Source organism: Cygnus olor, chromosome 3 (assembly GCF_009769625.2).
Source record: "Cygnus olor isolate bCygOlo1 chromosome 3, bCygOlo1.pri.v2, whole genome shotgun sequence".
Lineage (NCBI taxonomy): Eukaryota > Metazoa > Chordata > Aves > Anseriformes > Anatidae > Cygnus > Cygnus olor.
In genome coordinates, this window is record NC_049171.1 from 104,208,234 (window position 1) to 104,233,860 (window position 25,627).

Below are 25,627 nucleotides of genomic sequence, written 5' to 3' on the forward strand. Positions count from 1 at the left end.
TCTAGTGTAGTGCTGCAGAAGGGCTGCACGGCTGAAACTCCGAAGTTTGGGTAGTGCTTCTCTAACAGACACAAAGCATGGGCTAGAATCACATGCAGCCCTTCAGAGAATTGTCACATCACCCTGTTCGAAGGACTGTCTTCAAAACCAGGCAGCAGCAGTTGATGAAAAACAAGGCTGGTGCTCTTCTCTCTTGATTTTGTGATCCAGAAAGCAGCTGTGCTGCTCTCCTCCCAGCTGCTATTCGTACCGGTGCTGCGAGCTTACCAGATCACCCTTCCTCAGCCCTGGGACAGGCAGCGCATTCGGAGTATTGAGCACAGGCTCAACATTCAAAATAGACAGGCCCACAGGACGGGGTTCACTGGACTCTGTTTCTGTCTTTTCAGGGATAATGGCCAAATGGCATGCATTTCAGCAGTTTTTTGAATGTACTAATTTTACTCTAGGGCCAATAATTGGTCCACGTGAATTGTGAAAATTAGGCAGTTGCAAAGGTTTTACTTCTTCTCTGTGTCGATCAAGGTGCAGAAGAAAATCTAACCTTGCTTGTTCTTTACAAGAAGCCACGTTGCTGTAGGACTTAGCGTTAACAAAGAAGCATGCTTGCCTCTTTTATCCTGTGCAAATAATGTCAGAAAACTGATCACTGACTGGTAGCAGGTTACCAGAGGGTTTGAATCTCTGAGTTTTCTGTATGTGCAGAAATCCACAAAAAACTCTGCCTGTGTCTGTGAATTGCAATCAATTTCACCTGATCCAGAATGTTAATTTGCTAAAGGAGACTGAAAAGAGGGCTTGATCTTTATTTGTATGCAAAACCAGAGAGGCAGAATGCTCAGTTTGGTTTTGACAGTATGTTGTGCAGCTGTGAGAGGTCAGGCCTCCAAGACAGACTCCAGAAGTGACCTTGTTCTCTCCTGCAGGTGAGGGTGTTCTCCCAGGGCTGGAGCATGCATCTTTAATATCCAGCTCGTCTTTTTTGCTGCGTGTGCTTGTGGCTCACAGTGTAGTTACTCTTGCTATGTGCTTTGGGGAACTTCAGTGTTTCACAGCAGGGTCATAGTTGACATTCTTAGCACATTCCTTTCATTTCTTCACCCTGATATAGCAATTGATATTCCACACAATGCTGCCTCATTTCTGGTCAGGCTGTTCTTTACAATCTATTTTTAATTTTTCCCCAAAAATTTGCCTAGTAAGGACTTTTGTATAATTGCTCCTCAAGATTTGCATTTCAGTGTAGTATTAGTTCTTGGAGCTGGCTGCAGGCTCACCTCACCTCCCGCCAAGTTAATCCACATAGATAATTTACCCAAATAATCTAAACACAGAAATACATTTTTGTTGTTATTCTCAGAACAGTATCACTCTCTCTTTTTTCTTTTTTTTTTTAAACTTTAGTAATTCAGTGGCTTCTGCAGTAGGTCTTCAGAACTCTTCTCCTAACTGAAGGGGGCTGCAGTATCTGTCAGAACATTTTTTTTTTTGGTGTATTTTCTAAGTGCTTTTCATGTTTTCCAAGTTTTGCAGCCTAGAGGTAGGCTCAACTTATTTGTGACTGGTGGTGTCAGGCAGGTGGTTCTCTTTCCCTTTCCTCCATAGGCATCTGCTTTAAATTATCCAATTTAAATTAACCTATCTGTGATAGGTTTGTTTATCTTCATTTCAACAGACTCAGAAGGCTTCAGATCCACCTATGTCATTGGATTCGGATGGAAAGGATGACAGACTGAACCATATTTGCTTTCCAAAATCAAGCTTGAAATTCCCTTTGAACTTGAACTCCCTGGTTGTAATTCACATGTGGATAGACTGACTTAAGTATTTTCTTCATTCCTCTCCCCAGATATATGATCCTCTTTTTTCTATGAGGATGGTCTATTTGTAAGGGTTCCTTGATGTTCTGCCTACATTTTGCCTTTGCTTCAGGTCATTTTAGAATGCTCCTGTTTCTACCTATTGCTCCCATTATGATGTTTGTACTCTTGCAAAGAATTGAAAAACATCTTCTGTCATTCTTACCTTTGGAGTTGTTGGTTGTCCAGGTTAGTCAGTTCTTTTTCATGTTTCCTCACTAGCTCTAAAAGGTATTTTATTTGAATCTGGGAAATAATGTTCTTCAAACTCAAGCTTTGTGATCCTGTATGCCCCTATCTGCCAGCATCGATAACCTTTTCCTTATAAACAGTTCTTAGCATTTTGCCAAATTGTCATAATAAGAACAAAACGGGGAAAAGTATAAATGCAAATGACGTTTATCGAATGTAATGGTAATGATCCTCAGCTTCATCTTGCAATAATGTGCTTGATATGCTACCTTTCTGGTCTCCTCCTCTGAGTATAAAAATGACCTTTGTATTCTTTTGCTGCCATTTTAAGAACTCTTGTTCCAAACAGGCAGTCTAACTGCCTTGGCAAGTTTAAAGACCTAAGCACAATCGGCATGTTTCTCTGGTGGTAAGTGGGCAGTAAGCTACGGTCTCAAAATCTGTGTGTGTGATCACAGCCATTTTTTGGAGTTACGAACCTGTTTGCATCTTTCTCCACTAGTAAACAAACTAAAAGCACCTGACAAAGCACAGCTGAACTCGTGCAGCCATCAAAGCAAGGTAGCTGTATCCAGGCTGCCTACAGGAAATGATACGTAGCATGTGTCAGCCCCACAAACCATTTGCAGGTACTGTAGGTATGTATCAGCTGACCCAGGGCACACCTGTGCCAGGACTATGCCAGCAGTTTAACAATGATGTGTCTTTTTCTGATGTGTTTGTTGGAGTTAAGAAAGAGGTTCAAGATGCCTCTCCTGTGCTTCACGCTCTGAGGCTGAAGGTAAAGGGAATATTTCTATTCCTGCAATAAGATATGATGAGGCTCCATGCTACTATGATAGAAGGCAGACATTACAGAGTTACCTGAAGTGTTTTGTAACTCTGTCTGTCAAGGATCCTTTTCTCCACAGCTCATGTCAGCCAGACTTTGGAAAATTTCATCTAAAATTACTCAGCCACACATGAAAATGAGAGTATGGCAAATAAGTTGATTTTTAACCTTGCTAAAAATCTTACAGTGCTTTCACTCGGAAGTCATGCTTCTTCTAGGCTTTATAGAAAGAAGCATCTCCAGTATCAGGTAAGCCCCTTTTGCTGTCTCCAGGAAAACATGAATCGGCCAAGTGATAACCTCTAACTAATTTTAATTTGGACACCCTCAGCAGAAGCTTGATAGAATTTGGCAGCTAAGTTTCTGGCTGGTGACATCTGCAGTGAATCTCCTCCAGTCTTCCAGCTTCTCCCCTGCCAGCTCATCTGTCTGCGTGCAGCTCCATCCTGCAACCCACAGCTGGCTGCTTCTGTGGTGGAGGGCAGGGCAGTGCTGGGTGAGGAGTGGGGAGCAGGGCCAGCAGGCAGGTAAAGCAGATAAAGAGGACAAAAACTGGAGACTGTACTAGGACTTGGTATTATAGGAAGGAAGAAGCTGTAGAGATGAAAAACAAAAGCAGGGAGGAAGCAGCACCAGCATTTACACAACCCCATGTCTGTTCTTTCTTCTCTGGCACAGAACAATCCAAGGTTTTCCTGAGTCTCCATGTTTCTTTGTTGGCAAGTATCTGTGTTATCTGATCATGAATTACATATCCTATATCCCTCAAGTTTGCTGATTGAGTTTCCCCCTTATGTGACTGACCCTATGGATGATAACAGATATCTCCTACTACCAGTTTCTTATTAGCACACAGTACAGAGATTTGTACTGGGGACATAAAAGGTTTCAGTTCCATTTGGAGGTCACTAGGGTTTCATATAATATCATTTATTTTCAATTAACATAGGAAGTGACTTAATTCCAATAAATTGCTAGGTGCTTAAAGTAAACCTGGCCAGAAATACAAATTTCTGGCCAGCTGAAAATTTTTACAGTTACTATCTTACTTGAGACAAAAGAGAAAAAAAAACACCTGTATTTTTGTGGAAGCACATAAGAACAAACTGCTGTTCCTTTAATTGTCCTTTGCAAGCTACCTGTCATCATTTTTCTCTGTGTCATCAAAGGGTAAACAGACAGAAAGAAAAGGAGGTGATCAAAGCTCTTATGGAAGGATGACTTTGATGTTATAGATGGCATGAGCCAGGGCTTAATCCAAGATTAACATAGTGTACAAGTTAATTGAAAGAAACAAATGTGAGGAAGCTAGTTCTAATTTTCAGCAGCTCATTTAGCTTATCTTTAATGCAAATTGTCAGTGCAATTCCTGTCATGAAAATAAATCTCAATAAAAATACATCACCTCTTCACACACATGTAAACCAAGGAAAGGATGAGCTCCTACCAGGTGAATTTGATGTTACTCAGCTGCACAGCAGAGATAATGTGGATTTCACTGCTTTAATCTAGTTTTATATTTTCTGAAAAATCTTTCTAATAATAGAAATATTGCTCAGTGAACTATGAGAGTGCTAATGAATGTGGAAGAATGGAGTGATGTAAACCTCCATTTGAAACACAGTAGAGCGGTATGATTCTCACCTATTTTACAGGTGGGAGACCTTACTAATTGAGGAAGTTAGAAGTTACATGCCCCAAATCTATAGATAATGAAAGGGCAGACTTGGAGTAACGAGAGTTCCAAAGCCATATTCCCTTTTTTACCTACAGACTTATGTTACCAAGTGTTGTATGCCCTTAGGCTGACAATCTCCTTGAGATTTACTATTGAGTATAAGTTCAGATAAAAGGAATCTCTGAAAGCAAATGCTATTTGAAATTGTATAAAAATGCAAAAAAAAAAAAAAAAAAAAAAAAAAAGCTATGTTGTGTTTATAAATCGTGATATCATATTATTATGATTCTTTTGGAGCAGTTTATGGAGCAGTAAAGCCAGAATTCTTTACAGAGATGAAAGTCAATATCTATCTCCGTACCTGCACCAACATTAGTAAGAAATATCACTAGACTTTGCAAGATAAGAAGCAAGGAAGAGGAATATTAACTAGAGACGTTTTTTTCCATATTATAGTTGTATGTTATAAAACAAACAGGTGTATAGTCTTTTGTATGCTTATAGAACTTTCTTTTCACAGAGCAATGAAGAAGTAGATATTCCAAAACATTTGTGAGGACAACATCAGGGATCCTCTAGGGGCTGTGATCTGCTTCTTCTGTAAGGTGAGAAACTATAATGAAACACATTTGTATGGGAAGCAGGTGTAGAAGTATTTAAATGTTTTTACTTGTATTTTAAAATCAATGTGTAGAGTGCAGTGTAAGGTCAGCAAACCTTTTCTTTCTTATTTATGATCCAAAAGGCAGTCTCTGTGTGTCCATTCATTCTGCATATATTTTCAAGGGCTGACTTGAAGCTTGGTCATCTCAGTAAACTTTAGATCAGGCCTATGACCTGAATGGGAATAAGATATGAAGAAGGCTGTTTAGCATATTCAGTTTTGTTTGGTGTCTGGGAAAGCCAGGAGGTGGCAGTGGAAGTCTACTTTACCACAATGGAATCACAGACTCTAGGTGTTTTCCAGTCTTTACACTGGAAAGGTGGTGAGTTGCTGCAGTTCTCCCATTTGAACCATTTAGTGGCAACTGCCTGCACACCGCTTACATTTGCAAGGCTACTAAAAGGGTCCCAGCAAGCTTGCAGAGCTCTCTAAGAAATGCTGTCTAGTCTTTAATTATTTATTTGTAATTATAATTCTGTTCTGCTGACTCAGCTCGTCTGTTTATGGGCAGTTTGACCAAACCATCCTTTCAGCAGCAAATGAGTGTTCTGGGTGTGCGTTTTGTTCCAAACAGATGGTATTTGCTTTTGCCCATGGCAGCAAGTGAATGAAAGTACACCATTTGAGCAATTGCTTGACAAGTAGTAATATATAAAACCTATGTAAGTGTAAATACAGATTTCCTCTCCTTTTTCTTCATGCTTACTCCTTAGCACTTAGCACATAGTTGGAGGTTTAGTAACTATTTTGTGTTCACTTATCTGATGAGGTGATTGTGGACAGATAATGTTTGTTTATCCTCACCAGGAGGAACTGAATGGAAATTCCTATTCAGTATCTTTATAACAATCCAATATCATAGTGAATAATTCTGTAAGTGATCCACATGAAAAGCAGAGAAATCATGGGAGAAGGCAGTGCAGATGAACAAAGAAAGAGGAAAAACAAATAGAGAATGATAAATTGGTCACTATCAGCTGGAACACTTTCTGTATCAGCTTGAGTTTTCAGTCTCTGTTTTTTAAAATAAACAGCTCTGGGCTGGGTCAGCACATGATGGGGGATTGCTGGGGGGGAAGACAGATGTTGTACAGAAGTATTGCAAATAATTTTGCAGTCTAAACTGTATCTGCTTGTGAAATGACTATTAAATAAGCAAAAGGCTTCAGAAAAATCTTTCTTCCTAAGAGCTACTAGCTGCTGGCTAGTAACAAAAACAAACAAAGAAAACAAATGAAACCAAACCAACCAACCAAAAAAACCACCAGAGCATAGTAACAGAAATAAGCCCCAAGATCTGTCTGTTAGTTTTATCAGGCTGCAGCAATCCCAGGATAGATATCGCTGCTTGCACAAAGGAAGGCTTGTACTGCCCTTTGCCTCTCAAACAGGTTTTTGTACGTCCCCTTCCCTGCAGCAGCTCTAAATGGGGAGGTAGAAGAAATGCAAGGGGAGAATATAGTAAGCTTTGTCTTAGCGTTTGATCACCTTTAAGAAAAGATGTTATCGATCTTGCTGTTCTGAAAGACTTGAAAAACTGATAGATGACTGGAAATAGAAGAAGCTCAACCAGGTAAACAAGACTGTGAGAGGAACAGATGATGCAGAGGGTTTATGAACATGATTAGATACAAAGGCAAGAGAAGCATGCATAAGGGAGACAGGCAGTGAGGAGAGGTGAATAGCAGATTCTTTTCACAGAGTGTATTGAAGTTGTTATACTCTAAATTCTGTATTTATTACCTGCCCCAAATGTTGCTGGTTTCAAAGCAGCAGTCTATGATAGAATCTGATCCCAAACGAATGTAGTTTTCATAGTCAACAATAGGAAGCGCAGATAGAAAGAAATTTGGTATCTTCTCCATAATCCTGCCTCTGGTGATAGTTATTACTAGAACCGGTCAGAGGAGGGAGAGAAACTGCATTTCTTCCAATCTCTCTGCTAACAGTTCCATTGTTTCAGTTCCAAGAAAGAACCAACGATATACCTGGGGAGAAATCACCAAAAATATCACTGATATTTTCCTCAAATTTCTAAAGTTTTAGCTAGCTACAGATTACATATACACCCTGAATGCTAATGCAGGCTGTGCCCCCAAAACAGAACTGCACGGATGAGAGAAGAGGTCACCTGCCATGACCTTTGTGGTCCCTGACTGCTCTGCTAACACCAGTTGCAGAGACGGAATCTGGAAAGCCAACTTTTGTCCACGGGCAACTGAAACAAGCGCAAGTAGCACAAGCAGCCAGACAGACTGCGGAGATTCTTGTAACTTTCTGTTGCTCCTGGCAAGACTGGAGTTAAACTGGCATCTACCACTGAAGGGCTGCATACCTTCTGGTCCTGTCTTTGAGCTTTGCAAACAGTTCTGTGCATGTTACTCTAATTCCTTTCTCATCAGTCTGAGGACTGCAGCTGTCAGGAGGTCATGAATTGTTCTAAGCATCCAGGTCCAAACCTCTTATCTAAAACAATGGTATTTGCATCGGAAACGCTATTTTGAATCTTCTCTTTTTTCATTTGCCACTGCCTTGAGGATGATGGCTTATAATAGCTGGAATATTTAAAAACCCCACCAAGCGCTGTGCTGACAGAACAGTAATTTGTATGTGCCCAGTACTTCTGGTTAATCTCAGCAAAGAGTTCACATGCTGAATGAATGTTTTTTTCTTTCATCATTCACCATATTAACTTGAGGTCATTGCTCCACTGACATTTGCAAACAGCACCCGTCTCTGTCAGTCAGAGCCGTGCACAAAAGGACCTTGGAAAGCATTAACTATGTCTATTAGACATACCCAGTTCGCACACAGCCCCTCGGGATGGGAATGAGAGCATTAGGGACTGATGTGAAATTGCAGGAGGAGGGAATAGGGGTTAGTCTACAGAAATGGAAATGCTTATGTTTGAAGTGGTATCACAAATACACAATGTCACAGACCCTTAATTTGTGTCTTGTTTTGAGAAAGCTGCAAAACCCAGTAGTTATGGCAAAGCCAACTTCTTTTGTTTTGTATGATTACAGTTAAAAAAAGACCAAATGACAGTTTGCAGTCCTGTGAACTGAAGCACAGTGCTCTGGATCACTTCAAGAAAAAAAGTGGTAACTGGATTTAGTTCAAAGCCGTAAGAAAACGGAGAGCAGGCTAATAATGCAAACAGCAACAGAGCTTTGCTTCTTAAAGAAAAATAGATTCAGCAGCAATAAATAGTGGTGCTGTTCACAAGCAGCCACATATATTGTTGATGTGCAAAGTCACATGAATGTGAGGTTAGGAAATTTGAGAATAAAAGTAATTTATACAACTGATATCCAAGCACAAATTCATCTCTCTCTTTCTCACTCCCTCCCTCCTTTTCTTCCTTCTGTCTTTCCAGAAGCTTCAAGAGACTTCTTCACTGGTACAAGACTAATTATTTTGGGACTGGGGGCAATTCCACATCTAATCAGCATCACTCCGCTTGTACTGTAGGAAAAAGGTTATTTTTATTTCATGGTCCAACAAATTGAGGCTGTGGGAGGAGCTACTGCAGGCAATGTTCGACCTAGGATAGGAACTCGGTGCTTTCAGCTTTTATATACAACTTGCTGAATAATGTTTTCTCTTGCTAATGAGAAAATCTGTCTAGGCCAGAAAGGGTAGGAGTATTTCATTCCAGAGATGAATGTCTGGATGCTCTGATTTTTTCCTCCCAGAATATGTTTTACTAGGCTGACCAACTTTTCTGTGTTATTAATTTTAGTCATCTGTCCACAGAATAATCAAGAACTGGCTTAGGAAGATATTAAGCTGAGCCATATACCAGTAAGAGCAAACAAATTCACTTGGACAGCTGCAAAAGTGAATTTAACTTACTCTTGCTGTGCCTAGGCATAGTGTGATTTCAGAGTTTCTTTTTGACATGTCACGAAGTCTCATCACGTTTCAAATAAAGTTACTGGAAGAGCAAAAGCAAGTCTTTCAATATACTACAAACAAGGGACTCCGTGAATCTTACAGACACATGTAAATCTACCTATGAGCATTGCTAGAAAAGTGACTAGGTGTTGTAAACCTCTGAATTCAATCTGTGCAAAGATCTCTGTGTCTATAATGTGCAAAGGCAAACAAGCACTGTTCTCCAGAGATTGAAGCACATGTGTGTAGATCTGCTCCTGACTCTGTGTTTTGATCAAATGTTGGGAGTTGAGGTGCTACCTCAGTTTTTCCGTACGTTCAGCAAGATGCAGCCTATTCATTGATTCTTGGCAGAGATACAGTTAATTTTCATAGTAGTTGGTATGGTGCTGTGTTTTGGATTTAGGATGAAAATAATGTTGATCCAGATGGCATTAAGAACGTTAAAATAACCACCAGGTGGATCAGGCTGCTAGAACTGAAGTGCTTATAAATTTCTAGACAGTTTTGGAATGGATGACTAGATTGTTGTCCTCCTGTACCTATACATACTATCAGAAGTAACCTACTTGTTCTTTTAATTAGGCTAAAATTTTCAAAGTGTGTGAAAACTTGCTTATTCCACTGAAAACAGAATTATATGCTGAGAGCTCACAGCCCACTCTTCAATCATTGCATAAATATTTTTATTGTGTATTGTTATGTCCTGTATGAAAAGTGTGTCCGTGGGAACATGTGGTGTGTTAAACACTGTGCCTGCCACCAGCACCTGCTTCATGAGCAGGCTAAATGTGGAAGCACATTTTGACAGTTGAGCTGTGCAAACAGTTTGTGTTCTGCCACAGCATGGGCGAAGCAGGAAAATTTGCATCTGGTTGAGTTGGCCCAGAGTGAAACCTGACCAATAGACTTCAGTTGTGCGTTGCAAGAAAACTCATTTGCTTGTCTTAACTTTTGAAAAGTAAGTGCAACTGAATTTGGCCTTGAACGATCCCATTGGGTTGAGGAATAAATGGTTTTGTAACAGGAAATGTTGAAATAGAAAGTTGAAATTTTCCTCATGTTCTTTTATTTTTTTCCTTTTTGTCAGTCACAAATGACTGTCCCAAATGCATTCAAACTTCACTACTAGCCTAGGCTGTACCATGACATTGCATTTTTCTGCAAATAAGCTCATCCCAAATTTGTGGCTTGGTTGTAGAGATAAGGTTGACTGTACCCTATAGCATACCACAGGTTGGAGAGAGGGAGGCTATGGAGAACCTATAGCAGCAGCAGGGTCAGTAGCTTTGTGGCACTGAAACCCTGCAGGCAAAGGAAGAAGCGAGGTCAAACCCTGGTAGCAGTGGGATAAAACTGCTCGTAAACCCTCAGCTATGGATTGCCTTGTTCCCTAGCTGTTTGTAATGCAAGCCGGGTTTCTAATTAATTGGGAAGAAGTCAGTGAATTAGTTGGACTTAGATCTGTGAATGATGAATACTGACCTAAACTTCCAGATGTCTGTGCAACAGCTCTCCTTTCAGCATGTGATTCTTGCATTCTCCCAATTCCAAAGCTTTGCAGAGTTTCAGATTATGTTTATCCTGACAGAGCCCATGTTGTGAGCATGGCTAGTCTTTGCTGTGGTTAATTGGTTCTAGTGCAGCAAAAATGCATTGGATATTTGAAGTTTCCTTACTCGAGAGCATTTTGCTAGCTCTGAGGAAGAGCTGCTTTGGCTGCGCAGCTGTGTGTGTTCGCCAGCAGGGCAATATGCTAACTGAAGATCCACCCATTGACTGACCCAGCATCTCCCTTCCTCAGGAAGATCTCAGTGAAGAGACTCTTTTCAATGTTGGACAAGCTTTGAATAAGTCTGAATTTGCTGCAATGCATGCAAAATGAGTCTAAATTCTCTTTTTATCACACACTTAATCATCCCATCACTTTGGACTTTGTTGTAGCCATCATTTCACACATTGGCATAACCTAGAATATATATGCTGGAGGGAAGCTGTGCTGGTAACAAGTTGTTTTCCTTCTGGGATCTTTCAGAAGTGGTTCCTTTTCCTTGCTTCTATTGGTTAATTAAAGGGACATACTGGATTTCATAGACTTACAAAATGATTTGCCATTCATGCCATAATGCCACAGATTCTTATTACCCTTGCGGATTTTAGAAGTACTTTTTTTTTTGGGGGGGGGGGAGGGAGGGGGCAAAGTTAAAGCAAGACTTTTATAAATCAGAAGAGGTAGAATATATTATGTAGAATGATATCCGATGGTTTAATTGATATTAGAGCCTGGTCAACCTCTTCTCTAGGCCAAATTGGTCACAATTAGTATTACATGCTCAGCAAAGCCCTTGGGAGACACAGTAGAAACTGCTATCTTTTTCTGCACAAAGATGGTACAGGACAGACTCACACTGTTCCTTTCTCCCAGTACCCTTCTTTCGCAGTCCCTTCTAAAAGGGAGAAAGATAGTTCATTCCCAGTGGATTTGGTACTGCGAACAAATTTTATTCGTGATGATCTGGACAAACGAGGCCTTGAACTGTGTGAAAACCACCATTTCACATATTGCTCAATTTATCACAACTGTTAGATCATAAAGAAAATATGTCATGTCCCACATTGATGTATGGCCATGGGGGAAGTTCTTTGATATGTCATATTTGCCATCCAGTGCTGTTGTTGGGAGAGAAGCCAGCATTGCTTCAGTTCTGGTATCACTTGTACGCAGAAAAATGTGTGTTGAGTTGTGGAAAAAAAAATAAAAATGGTGTAAGTACTTTACTGGCCTCGTACCACTCCCAAAAGAGCAACAAAATGCACCAAAATACAGCATTTCAGGACAGCAATTCATAACCAAAGGCAAAAACGATCAAATAAGTTTCCAAGAACACTTCTTTTCAAAGTGCACTCAGCTCACTTATGACAACGGGGTGCAGCTTTGGCAGTGACCTCTAGAAAGTATATAATGCATGGGCACTTCAAAAAACAACACCATACAGAGGGCACTCTGGTGGAACACAGACATTTGGGAAATGCTCCCATCACTACGCATGGTGTCAAGTCTCTGCACAATCCTTCTTTCGTATGTGAGCTGAAAACAGCCTTCAAATGTACATCAGCATCTTTCCGTTCATTAAGGCATTTATGTAGAGGTAGGATCTGCACTTGAGTCTACCTTGAGGGTGTAATTGTGTGTTGCTAATGTAATGGCTAGAGCTGGTGATCCAAACGGCAGCATATGAAAGGTCAGTTTGCAGAACACAAGGTTGTGTGGAGCAACTGGAGGAAAAATGGAGTCTGATTTAACAGAGTCAGAAGGAAAAAGGAGGGCAAGGGCAGTGAATGAAAGAGAGAGACAAGATGTCTTTTAAAAATAGATCCTGCAGAGGTGAAAACAAAAATTTTAAAGAACTCCAACTGTATGCAACTAAAATCTTAAAAAGAAAGATAATAAATAAAGGAAAAAAGAAACAAAAGCCATTATCAGAGCCAAACATTTAAGTGTTTTAAATGGGTGCAGATATCAGATTAGCTGTTTCCATGTATATCATCATGAGAACATTCTGTGTATATATTATGATGGATGCCCTTAAAACATCTTAGGCAATGACATGCCTTAAAAGGCAATTTATGGGATGTAATTCTGATCTCAGATAGCCTAGTTAACATCCACAAGTGGTTACTACCATGAGTCCTCTGGCAGGGCACTGCACGAATGAAAGCAGGACTTCACTCCTACTCCTTAACATCATTTTTGCCACTGTGATTTGTATTTTCTCAAGTGCTGTTGGAAAAATCTCTGTTACTCTTGGTTCTGTTGACAATCAGAAAAAGTTGGAGAACCCAATGGAGCATTACTATAGGGATTTATTTGAATCCCCACATAAATTTAAAATGGTATTCTGTCTTAACAACAACAAAAAAATCAGACTAATTTTCTTCTCTTGAAACTGCCCCAGTGGTCATGTCCATGCTTCTGTCATGCTTTGAGGTGCTGTTGTTCACTGGCATGGGCTTGTGTACGTGTGTAAGGTTCATTTCAATATCTGATTACATATTTCATTTGATGCATAGCTTTTATCCTCCTAGTGTTTGGACAAGTACATCGCTTGTGTAGGCCCAAATCTAGTGGGCCTAAATTCAATTCTTATTAGAATTACGCAACAAAAAGAAAATATGTTGGTCTTTTCTTGTCTTTGCTGGCTCTTCTCTTGCTTCTCTGCAGATGTTAAAACTAACTATCATTTTGAAAAAGGAAACCACTATCCATCAATATTAACTTGATTACTTCTCACTTTGGACGGGGTCATTACAGCTGGTATCATATTACAAGCTAATATATCGTATACTGCAAATTGACTCAAGTTTTTATCCCTGTAATGAGATAAAGAGGATTGATATGGCTCTCTGACAGCGATAATAAAATAACAAAGGAAATGGGCAGGAAAAGGAGAAACAGAACTTTGACACTTTCTCTTTGTGCATGCTACTCCTACTGATGTGGTTTTTAAACTACAAACGGCTTGAAGACCATGGTACTGCACTGATTTATGTCACTTAAAGACATAAGACCTATGTCACTCTAGTATATTACCATTCATTTCAGTGTTACTGTACTTTGCTGAGGCCTCAGAAGGGCTGGCAAAAGAATGCTTTTTGTGTACATGGAGTTTTGTGAAGTACTCTTGAGTTTCCTCAGGTTGCAAATACATCAACCTGTGTCTCATGAGGGAGACAATTTACAGAAATTATAGAGGTATCAAGCTAAATTCTTGACATGCCTGGGTCACATTAGTAGTTCTCAGAAAGCCCTCATTCCATATGCGGTTCCAGTCTTGGGGTTGCTTGTTAAGGATTAGGGTCTTGGGAGTAACTGTTGCCACAGTGATCTTGAAGGGGCATTCTAGGAAACAGAGGACACAGTTGTGTTCAGAGGGGTCCCAGGCCTGCCACCCTGGGGATCCATCACCCTAAGACGATGGACCAGTCTGTCCATTCAGTGTCAGAGGCCTGATGTTCAGGACAGTGCATGTGTTGTATTTGATGTGTGTGCGTCATCTGATGGTAAACCTGAATCACTAAGAGGTCTAGTTAACTCCTCACTTTGAAACATCTGTCAGAGGAAGCTGCCAGAGCAGTGTATTCAGCTGGGCCTTATAGATCCTCACCTTCGAGGGGGTACACCCCCTTCTTGAGTGCGTCAAGATTGTCTTTATGGATCAGCAGAAGCACAATTTTTTGTGCTTCTTTTGATTTTTCAAAACAAACAAACTAAACAAAACCTGACTGGTCTCTTTATGCTTTAGCTGGAAGGCTTTTCTCGTAAAGGAATCTCATCTAACAGGAGAGTAATCGTTACTGTGGTACTGAAAGCAAAACAGCAAGCAATTTCCTCTACTTTTGCCTTTCCCATTTTCCACAAGTGCAAATGGCTTCAATTGCTTCCTCAAAGTTTGATGAATTTCACAGGGTGGCCAGTGATTAACTGCAAGGGAGATTTTTTCTTCCTCTTTGGTAACTGTTCAGCCATTCCACTGAAGCACTGAACATCAGTCCTAACTAACCACCTGCACCAAAACACAACAAGGGTAAGGAAGAGGCGGTGGCAGAATCATTCCAGCTGAAATACAGGTGACTCTGTGTGTGGACAGTCCTTAAATGCTGTGTGATGTGAGCAGGCTGAGTCATGCTCTGAACACCAGAGCGTGAGTAAGAAAGCTCGCCTTCCTTGGAAGTTTGGTTTTATTGAGGAGCTGACAGCATCAGCTCCTATTTCCAGCATTGCTCCCTGAGTCATTCTCTGCGCGACTTCCTCTGTGCCCAAACAGGTAGTCTCATCCGCCTGCAGACAGGGCCAGACGGAGCAACATGCCATCGTGACTCAATGGCAAGTGTCATGAGTTTGGCGTGACTAAGCATCAGTGGTGGTAACACCAGAAAAACAAGTGAGGCAAGAGGCCTGCAAGAGGTTCTACCTCACCTTCTCATATGGCATTGCTGTAATGCATTAATAAAGACTGACTTGATGAGCAATGAGGGAAGAAGGCTAAACGTTATGTGTGCATGGTTTGCATGCTGAACTCTTACTGCTGAACGAAGTCCTATGTTTGAGAAGCCCAGTGCTGACTGAGAGACAAGTTAATTTAACTTGAGAATGACCATGATATAATATACTTTTAGAGCTGGAGCTTTCAAAGGAGGCAATTCCTGCTACAGCACGAAGGGAACTGGGCAGTGGGTGCCCATGAATGTCAGTTCATGGCAGGTTCCAGGTTGTCACTTGCCCCAGACTGGGCTTTTGTATTCAACTCTGGGTGGTGCTGCTTGGAACACAGTGGATCTGCCCTTGTGAAAAGCACTAAGAGTGCTTTACTTACGGAAACCACACCTTCAAAACACATTGGAGGAAGGAAGCTTTGACTCGTTTGCTAATGTTTCCATTAAGAAGGTGATTTTTTTTAGTCAGAGTTAGCGTTTCTTCAGGCAGTGTAGAAGGCAGACCACTTGTGTTGTCTGCACTGACACTGCTGTAGTACTCCCTGTGACTTTTGCCAACAAACTCCACTGGGAAAGAATAACAAATGAAGCACATTCGGTGAGTAGTTTGGAATGACAGTGAGAAGAGATTGCATGATTCACCAACCAAAAAGAGGACAGCACTTCTTGAATAGATTATTCGCTTGGGTTTATTTGCTCAGTGAGCTAAAAGTAAATGTAGAGCCAGTAATAGGTGCCAAGGCCAAAAAGGCAGAGTGCCAGAAAGATGGCAACAGGGACTGCAGGGCACTCATTCAGTTCATTTGACAGCTCTGGGGCCTAAACAAGGGAATCCTGGAGTGAGAACAACACTGTCTACAGACTATGAAAATTTCTTTATCTCCGTACTAATAGTGTATGGAAGAGCACTTCCTTGTTCTAGACATAAATTCTTTCTCAATGGCTCACCTAGCCATTGGTCTTTTTGCCATTGCTGTTGAGTGTCAGTTGCAGGTGATAGACCTGTGAGAAAGGAGTTTGGGCAAGACTTTCTTTGCCACTCTGTCTCTTTTTGCCAACCACCTAAGTGAAAAAGTTATTTTAAAGTAAGAACTGAGGAGCGCAAAATGATGGTGCTATGTTTAAGCCATTCCATCCCATCTTGGTAATGAATGGGTGAGGAGAATGGCTCTGGTGATTTTTCTTGACCCAGTGACCCCTAGGAACTGTTGCCAGCCTTCAAGTTTCCCTAAGCTGTATTGATTATGAGGACAACAGAAAAATAGCACATGGTCTCACCTGTAGCTCTCCCTTCTCTGATGCCTTTGTTGCTTCCTTGCAATTCCTATATGCCAAAACTTGGGCTAGGACTTTACACAGAGCACCCACCCTTTAAACACGTGTGTTCAACAGCACGTGATGTAGATTTCTTCATATGAGATTTTATTTCTCCACTATCAGTTGTCCAGCACAGAATGAAAATTGGGTGAATATTCACCTACCTTGAAACACTGCTTATTTATATACAGTTTTAACTGAATACAAAGTTCTTGGCTAAATCATTCTGCAGTCACTTGCTCTACAGCTGCTGCATCCTGCTGTTCCTACATGGCAGCACTTCAGCAATAACTGGAAGGGAAGCATCTGCCTGTCAGAGCAGTACACTGAGTTTTGGGATTCTCCCAAGTGGCAGTCATTATATCCCTGTGCAGTGATATTATTAGCATATTTTCACCCAGCAACAGTCAATGTCAGATTGTTTAACGAAGTGTTCAACAGGCATCAACATTTCAAAAAACACCAGACAAATGTCTTTTTGCTCGACCTCTTTAATGCAGTGTCATTGATCATTTGTGTGTTCAACTGCTCTCAAAACATCAATGTGTGTGTGCTTACAAAATAGGTATCTTCTTACTCCTTTTTTTCCTCCTTCAAGTGCCATGAGAAATTATTTAAGGACGTTTTAATGAAATGCATCTGTCACTTATGAAGATAAATAGCCATAGTATGGCTTTCCATTACTGGAAATGGCAGAATTAAATTAGAAAATTACAATCCTCAGCATCTTCCCTGACTTGTTTTTGCATAATGTGTTAGAAAATATGCCCACATAGGCAGAATGCTGCAATACCAATGGAGCATGTCATAAAACAAGACTTCTTTTTATGGTTGTTTCGTTAGTTAGCATTGTGAAGGTTTCTCCTATTTTTGGTCCTGTTTCTGGTCAAGAAGGCACAATTAGTAAGCAGAACATAAGTAGAGTGTCAAGTAGCTAAAACCCTCTTTTCAAAATCGAAGTTCTGGAGTTCTCTCTATGTTACTATATGGCTCCCAAGCCAGCTGGGAAGGCCATGGCAGAGCGTACCATCCAGACTGCTTAATTCCTCATATCCTATTTACAGTGGATCCCCTTTTCGTGGAGTAGAAGTAGCCCCAGTAAAATACTTGGGGCCACAGTTTGGACAATAGGAAGAACTGTTGTATTCTGAGTATTAAACAAAGAGATGACTATTAAAGGAGACATGTAAATGAACAGTGGGATGGTGTGAAATTGCCTTTTAAGATGAAATGGGCTTCTGTTAGTCCTTCATTAGCAAGGTGGTCTTTATGTCCTCAAAAGCAGATTGTTGATACTATGTTTTGTCTTTTTAAGTGAAGAGTTAAAATCCAGTCTGGCCCAGTCACTGTAAACCAGAATGTGATTTCCGGCCTTTAGGTCTGCTCCTTATAGAATCAGTAAGGTTGGAAAAGACCTCCAAGATCATCTGGTCCAACCATCCCCCTACCACCAATGTCACCCGCTAAAAAAGGGGGTATCTCCACTTACCAAGGGAAAGAGATGGCAATTGAGAAGCACACAGTGGGAGGTCCCTTGTGTTTCTCTCCTGTGATTCTAGCTGGTAATGGAGGATGCAGGCACAATGCTTGTGTCACTCAGCCGTTGTGCCCACATGCCAGCAGCATGTGCTCCTTCTGCACTACTCTGTCACTGTCCAACTCACCTGGCATTCCTCCACTCATTTTACTGGTGTTTCTCTCTCTTTCCTTTTATGGCATGTGAATTTTGTGTTTTTTGTTGCACAGGAAATGGCTTCAGCAGACACTGGACTGCTTTACCCCTGCCTACTACCCAAACTCAAGCTTCTTTGTAGGCATGTTACTGATGAATCCTTATCCCTCACTTCCTGAATAAGTACTTCAACTACTGTACTTCTATTCAAAACTGAGACCCCTGTGAGGAGAGAGAGAGAGAGAGGGGCAGTAACCAAAATTACATTGAATACCTTCTAAGGAATCCCAGGGCTTTTGGAGCAGAGGAGGCAAGCAGATAAAATGCATGGGGCATGAAGAAAGGCTCATTGAGAGAGGAGAGCTTTTAAAGCCCTGTCTGTTTTCCTTTCAGCCTGCAGCAACTCTACATGAAGTAAGCACTGGTTGTCCTAGCTTTGACCTTCAGCAGCCCTTCATGATTATGGATAGGGATGCAGATCACATCAGTTTTTCTCTGTCTATGCAAAACAAGAAGTATTCAGATTTGAATATCCAGATGACCAGGAACAGCACAGCACCAAGGTCACAGAGAAATAGCATAAGTAGTGGTCAGTGTGGCAAGTGGCTGGTCTCCAAGCAGGGATCAGTATTCGGTTCTTGCAGGTGGCATCGTACCTCTATAATACTCCCAGGTAATTGTGGAATTTTGTTTGATTGTTTAAATCCCAAGACTGCAATATTTTGCTGATGCTGGTAGAAGCATGATTTTCTCTGCAACATATTCTACAAATTGACTACATGCTGTGAAGAGAGGGATTGCATTTTATTTTTTTTTTCTACATGTAATGCCCTTTAATGTAATCAAGGAACTGTGTGTTCTCTCTCCCTCCATGCAGTCTGGCCAGAGGTGGGATAAGAAACTTCTCCTCTATGCCTTCCGCCATCTGGAAAAAGCATTTCTGTATTTCTCTGCTTCACTGGTGTTCCATCTCATTTAAAATCTCAGCTGAAAACTTATCCCTTCCCCCTTACATCTGTCTTTCTGTTCTTATTTATCTCTTCAACTGCACTACTGGTTTCTGTAAAGCATTTAAGAGGTGGAGTTTACATGACAGACACAATTCAAGGACTTAATCCTCTTACCCTTACTTACTAACACATGTATCTGTATTGGAGATAATGGGCTACTGGTGTAAGCAAAATCTGCAAGGCTGAGTCTGACTGCCCTATAAATATCTGGACAGGTCAAGAAGAGAAATGCTATGGAAAACTGACACTAAGGAGGGGACATGGGCTTCCTTTGTTTTACATACTTAGAGATGATCAGGATGGGAGCAGCACAGTTGACCAGGGATGATGCAGACTGATTACTACCTTGACAAAATGCCGCCTCTTTCTGTGTCTCACCATACTGAAAACCCTCAGGATTCTGATTCAGTCTTAGATACAAAGAATAGGAAACAGTTTTGTATGTCATGACATGTTGCTCTTTGGTCATAAGACAAAGAGTATAAAATGAAAGTTGAGTAAAAGGCATTCTTCCAGCAATGGAAAAAAACAGTTTATCATACTTCATGTTTCAAAGTGCTGAGACTCACACTTAACCCAAGTCTGGAAGACTTGCTTTCTGTTGTATAATTCTGCACACTGTGGAATAGCTGCCTGGACATACTCCATCATCCTTCCTCAATTCAGAATGCTTTTCACACCCTATCATGAATTTCAGACATTTAGTAAAAGACTTTCAGTTGCAGCCATCAACAGCATCAGGATGGAAGAAAGAGAATCACTTTGTCAATATTTGGTAGGATATGTTAGGTGAAATTCTCAGGTGATCTTACATGTCGGACAAGTCAGTGCCCTTCAGTGAAAAGTCAAACTAAGAGAAGATTACCTACTGACATCAAATCTGGCAATCAGTGCAAACCCAGGTATGTGGACAATAACTTAACCAAAGCCACCCAGAAGATCTTAATGCCTTAAGGAACACCTATGCACCTATCTCTACTTCCTCTCTTTCTCTGTGGCTAATCTTTGCCACTGCAGGAAAAGGAAAAAAAAAAAACAAAGCCCAAAAAGCCAAATTATGTATGAAGTGGAAAAAGTTTCTTCTTATCCCTGGCAGGTGATCAGTAGGAGCTCTAGAACATAGAATACATGTTATGCAAATATATAGTGTAAGCAACACCTTGAACAGATAGTTGATGAAGTCATTTTTTTCAGATCCACTTGATTTTTCAAGGACTCCCATCACAAGATTAAATTGAAGTTCTTTATCCACCACTACCCTATTTGAAAGGCTATTCCAGAATGTCATTCTTCCGATGGTTGGAAACCATCCCCCAAATTCCAGTCAAAATTTATTCATGCCCAATTTATATCCATTTGATCTTGTCCCAGCTTTATCCTTTAGGTTAAATAATTCTTCTCCCTCATTGATATTTACTCCTTGATGTACCTATATAGAGTCGTTATCTCCTCTCTCTAGCCTCATTTCATTAGGCTAAACAAGGCAAGCTCTTTTTACCTCTTCCTGTGAGACAGATCTTTTGTTCCTGAACTCATCCTAGAAACCCTTCTCTGCACCCCTTCCATTTTCAGCTTATCTTTTTTGAACAGATGTGACCAGAATTGCAGTATCTGAAATGAGGCCTTACCAGTACTGTATATGGTATTTCCATGCCTCTACCAACAAAGCCCAGCCTCAAGTGCCTATTCATTGGGCACTGGGACAGGAGCAGAGCTTTTCCTTATGGGCAGCAGGTTAGTCCTCTATGATTTGCTTGGATGTCAAAAGATATGTATATTAGGGAAATTACTTTTTCTGTGGCAAATTTGTTCTTTTATGCAGAGCAGTTCCCAACAGAAATATTCTAGGGAAAGTTCATGGAGAAGTGGAACTTTCCATTCTCCCTTCACTCAAATACAACATGCTTTTAAATAGGAGGCCTAATTCCTAAGAAGACCTTGGAAGCAAACACGAAGAGACAAGGCTATTTTGGACCTTGCCTTGCTGTGAGATTTTCTGGCTTGTTTTGCTTTAATTGAAATAACTTTAGAGAAGGATGAAGAACAGACTTGCAAGTCCAAACTCAGTGGAAATGAAACAATCTCAGAAGTCCTAATCTCCAAGGGTCTTGTCTCAGCTTTGGGAGGGGCTGAGCTCACTCAGCACCTCTCTAGACTTGTGCCTGAAGAAAGCAAACAGCCTTTCCTGGCAAAGGCAATGTCTTTACGGGATCTTTTGTGCCAAGTGCAGAAGGCATCAGCTTAAATTAATTTTAAACAGGCAAATGGGTAAAAAAAAAAAAGTGTTTTAATTTGTTGGTGATAGTAACAGAAATACTTATGTAGGGAGGAAGTTTCCTGACTATTTTGTTTTGAAGATTATAAAGCAATGGGAAAAGGACACACTGAAACACTGCAGTTAAACATATGGCTCATGAATAGTTACTTCTTGTTTTAATAGGATTTTCTTGTTTTTCTAGCTTGGCTGTCCACCCAAGCACTTAGTAGTTGAGTACAATGTGGTGGTTAAGAATGCTCAGGAACCCCCTAGCACTTCTAATGAACAGTGTGAGCATTCTGCTTAGCCAGACTCTACATCTTGTGAAAACAAACTTCTTCACACTGGCAGTAATTAATTTTGTTGCAGGTAATGATGACAAACTGTTAGACTTGGAATTTGATGCCTTCTTTATGTTGCACATCTGGGAAAGAGAGAACAGATCTAATTCTTCACTAGGCTGTACACAGGAGAGTGGCTGCTCTCATTTAACAGTTCTGCCAATTTGGGGTTGGACACTTTTCTGTTCGCATATTGCACTTGTTGAAAAATGCAGATTCAGGTCAATCAAAATCTGATTATGATCAGATGTTGATCTGAAATTTGTTAGCAACAAACATTTCTGTGTGAAGTCTAAATTTGTTTGTTTTCCAAAAGGGAATATTTCATTAAAACAATTACAATGAAGTTTTGAAGTAGCAGGACAAACAAAAACAATGTAAAAACAATGTGATATTTTATTTGATTGAAAATGATTGATGGGATGAAATGGAAGAGGGGAATATGGGAGTATTTCATGCTACAAAACTCCTTTGTTTGTCTATTTGTTTCAGGTTGAAGAAATCAGGCTTCTTTTTAATGTTTTGTTTAGGCTATGTCCTTGATCCTCAGGGCTGTCAAGAAGCCTCAGAAGAGCTGTAGGACACTCTACTGTGATCGTACTTACTTGCCTTCAAGGTGATATCAAAGGTTTTGATGGGAAAACAACTTTGTTTTTAGTAGATCTTCATGCATTTTTCTGACATGAATTTCTTTCATCTTTCTTTGAATCTAGTTAAGTGGTTTGGTATCCAGAAAGCAATCTGAACAAACTGCTTACTGCATTCAAGATGCTACTAGACAAATTCATGGAAGAAAAAAACCTCCATCATTGCTAATACCCTTATATGCTGCCTCAGTGGATTTAGTGTAACTGAGAACCAGGCCCACTGTTATTCCCAGTGTTAGTCTTACACAACCTCTCACATCTTTGCAAAGTACAATACAAATTAGAGCTTGCAATAGTCTTTCAACTTTATACCATGTATGCAAGTGATCTCAGCTCATTTTCAAGACAGATAATCAAGATTCAGTAAGATTAAATGACTGACCCGTTGTTACTTAACAATTCATTTGTGAAGTGTAAATGATTAATTGAAAGCTCTTGTCTTCCTTTCCCCAGGCCAGCATGTTTCTATCACAATGTAGGGAATAGATCATCAACAAACCTCTTCATCAGAAATACGTAATCCTTTGCTGATGGCTTGTTTGGCAGGCGCTATGGATACTCTGGGACATCATCCAAGAAGGGCCCACAGAAATTAATTGTCTCCTATCCTTTTTTTGAAATATAGGTCAGCCTTTCATGGCTGTGCTAAAGCAAAGATAGACTTAATCACCTAGAACAGCCAGTAAAACCTGGAAAACGTGGAGGTTTTCAGGCTCTCTCACTGAGAATCTTCCAAGAAAAAATAACATTCTGACTGACCTGGAGATAGCTTTAACTTAAAACAAATAAACAAGAAAACCAACTATACTGAAGCCTTTAGTCATGAACTCATGGATTTGTGTGGGACCTCTTTCCTTAGCTTCTCCTACTCATTCAACCTCTCTCTTCTTAGCTGCCCTTCAATTCCCAGAATATGAAGCCAATTAAAAAGAAAAAAAAAAAAAGAAAAAAGAACCAAAGTAGAAATATTAAGTGGCATCAGAGAAAATTTAACATAGAAATCAGAAACTCCAGACTCCCCCTCCAACATTTGAATCCCTCTCTAGCCCCTCTCTGAAATGAGTAAATAGTCTTATAGGAATGATGCAGACAGCACTGTTGAGCTGCCGTTGATGTGGTTCTGATACAGCTTGCTCTTTACCTCATTATAAGATTCTTGGTTCTTCTGAGCCCAATCTGCTGTCTTTGCAGGGGAAGCAAAGTCATCCTGTTGGAACACGGTATCCCTCTGCTAAGTTCTTACAAAGCTGGTTGGCAATAGTCCAGAGATATTATCTAATACTGGCTTTTCCACCTAGGCCAGTCACGAGTGAATATGAATGTAAATCTGTTTGTCTTATTTTTAGACTATTTGCTAGTCAATTTGCTTCTTATAACATATTCTTCACCATACTGGGGAAAGAGTGAGTTAATTTTTAACCTTCCCTCACTGAAAGATTTAGTAAGTCTTTATCTCCTTGATGCAAATTTGCAATACCAGTGTCAGAAAAGATGATCATCAGCACTCATTTCCTGGATGACTTCAGAAATACCAAGACAAATTGCACTTATTTAAAGGCACATTTCTCAGTGCTCTCAAGCTTTCCTGCTGTCTTAACATCAGCAACCATTTAACTGCTCTATAAGCTTTCAGTATTTTTACTAACTTGGTGTAAGCAAATATTGATCGTGACTAAGATAGTAATTGAGTTCATCCATGTTAATAGATGTCCCACTGGCTGCACCCATTAAAGATTCTTTAAAAGCAAAAACCATCTTTAATTGCCTGGGGAGACATGGGCTGATGTTGCAGCAGATTGGAACCTATTAATAACAGTAAATACAATGGTTACCCTAGCTTGCTTGTGCTTCTTTGGATTAATGCTTCACATGGAGTAGAAAGTTGATTAAAATTGGCATTCCAAACAGAATACTAGCCTGGTTATGCAGTTTTTATAAAACACCCTCTTTAATTGCTAAAAATATTTTCCTACAGAGCTGCAGAACATTCTTGAAAAGACCTTGTTCTTCAGTGAATACTTCTGCCTTCATTCTTCCTTCTCCACCATGGGCTGCTCCACCGTGGTACACCTTGTGCGGCAGAGGGAAGCCTGCTCCACCATGGTCCCCTCCACAGGCTGCAGGGGAACCTCTGCTCCAATGCCTGGAGCACCTTCTGCCCTCCTGCACTGGCCTTGGGGGCACAGAAGCCATCCCTGCAGCCCCCGGCTACCGAAACCTTGCCATGTAAACCCAGTACAACCTGAAAGATGGAGAAATTTGGTATTTGCTTGATATGTTGTCATTTTTGTTTGCCATAGGATCAGAAGACCAGAAGGATCACTAAATTCCTAAAAGTTAGTTCAGAAGGATGCACAGTTTATAAACTTCTAGTGTTTGTGTCTACTTGAAAACTGGAAGTAATTAAAAATACATCTGCATGTCTCCATGAAAGATTTGAAGGGCTTTTTAAGCCAAGACCTTCAAGATATTAATAAAAATTTGCCTTTTTACATTTCAAAGCATCCATGAAGCAGTAATAAATCAGGATGGTGGGATTTAATAGCCATGGTGCACCAAGAAAAATTATGAAACAGGTCTCTGGTTTCTTCAACCTGTTACCTATGCTGGATATTACCTGAAGCCAACTGCTTGTTGAAGTTGGCAGGCATGTGAAGGGGACTCCTGAAGACAGTTTCTATTGCACTTAGTAATATACAAATTTTTTTGGGGGGGGAGGTTTGTTTTTTTTTTTGATTTGATTTACAATGAAATATATCTGTTATGAGGTCATCCCACTTTTTCAGTAAAAAAACCTCCTGTGATTGGCAGCATGCCTAAGGGTGACATTAGCAACACCTGGGAGTACAGAGTCAGTCCCTTTTAGATGCTAAGCAACAATCTCCTGAAGCTGATGGGAAAGGCGTTAGTTCTTTGTGTACAAAAATTAGGACCCCGGCGAACATTTTCCCACTTAAAGTTAGGCACTGCAATCACTACCAAGTATCACAAACATGTTCCAAATGTGCCTGCAGTAGCATTACATTTTTCATAATGTAAGTTATGCAGTTAAGCATTATTGTCCTTTTTATCCAACCTGAAAAGTTCAGAACAAACGCAAATGGATATTTGATTGACTTAGCACACAGAAAGGCAATATCCCCACTGCTCCCTGCTGGAATTCCTGACATTCAGCCCCCTGCAACAGCTGCAGGAGACCTTGCAGCCATTCACTCTCAGGCAGTCATTGAGTTTTGGGGAAGTATTATTACTTTAGGAAATTAA

General features: G+C 40.4%; 1 long non-coding RNA gene across 2 annotated transcripts; it reads left to right on the forward strand.

Annotated features, from left to right (window-relative positions):
- The first annotated feature begins 1,579 nt into the window (after nt 1-1,579).
- On the forward strand, nt 1,580-25,036 carry LOC121066912. 2 transcript variants are annotated; one of them, XR_005818020.1, is made up of 4 exons: nt 1,580-1,824; nt 1,933-2,048; nt 5,082-5,166; nt 24,339-25,036. It is a non-coding gene; the product is annotated as an uncharacterized LOC121066912 (long non-coding RNA). The 2 variants fall into 2 exon arrangements; XR_005818019.1 differs by having other exon boundaries at nt 1,580-2,048.
- The last annotated feature ends 591 nt before the right edge of the window (nt 25,037-25,627 follow it).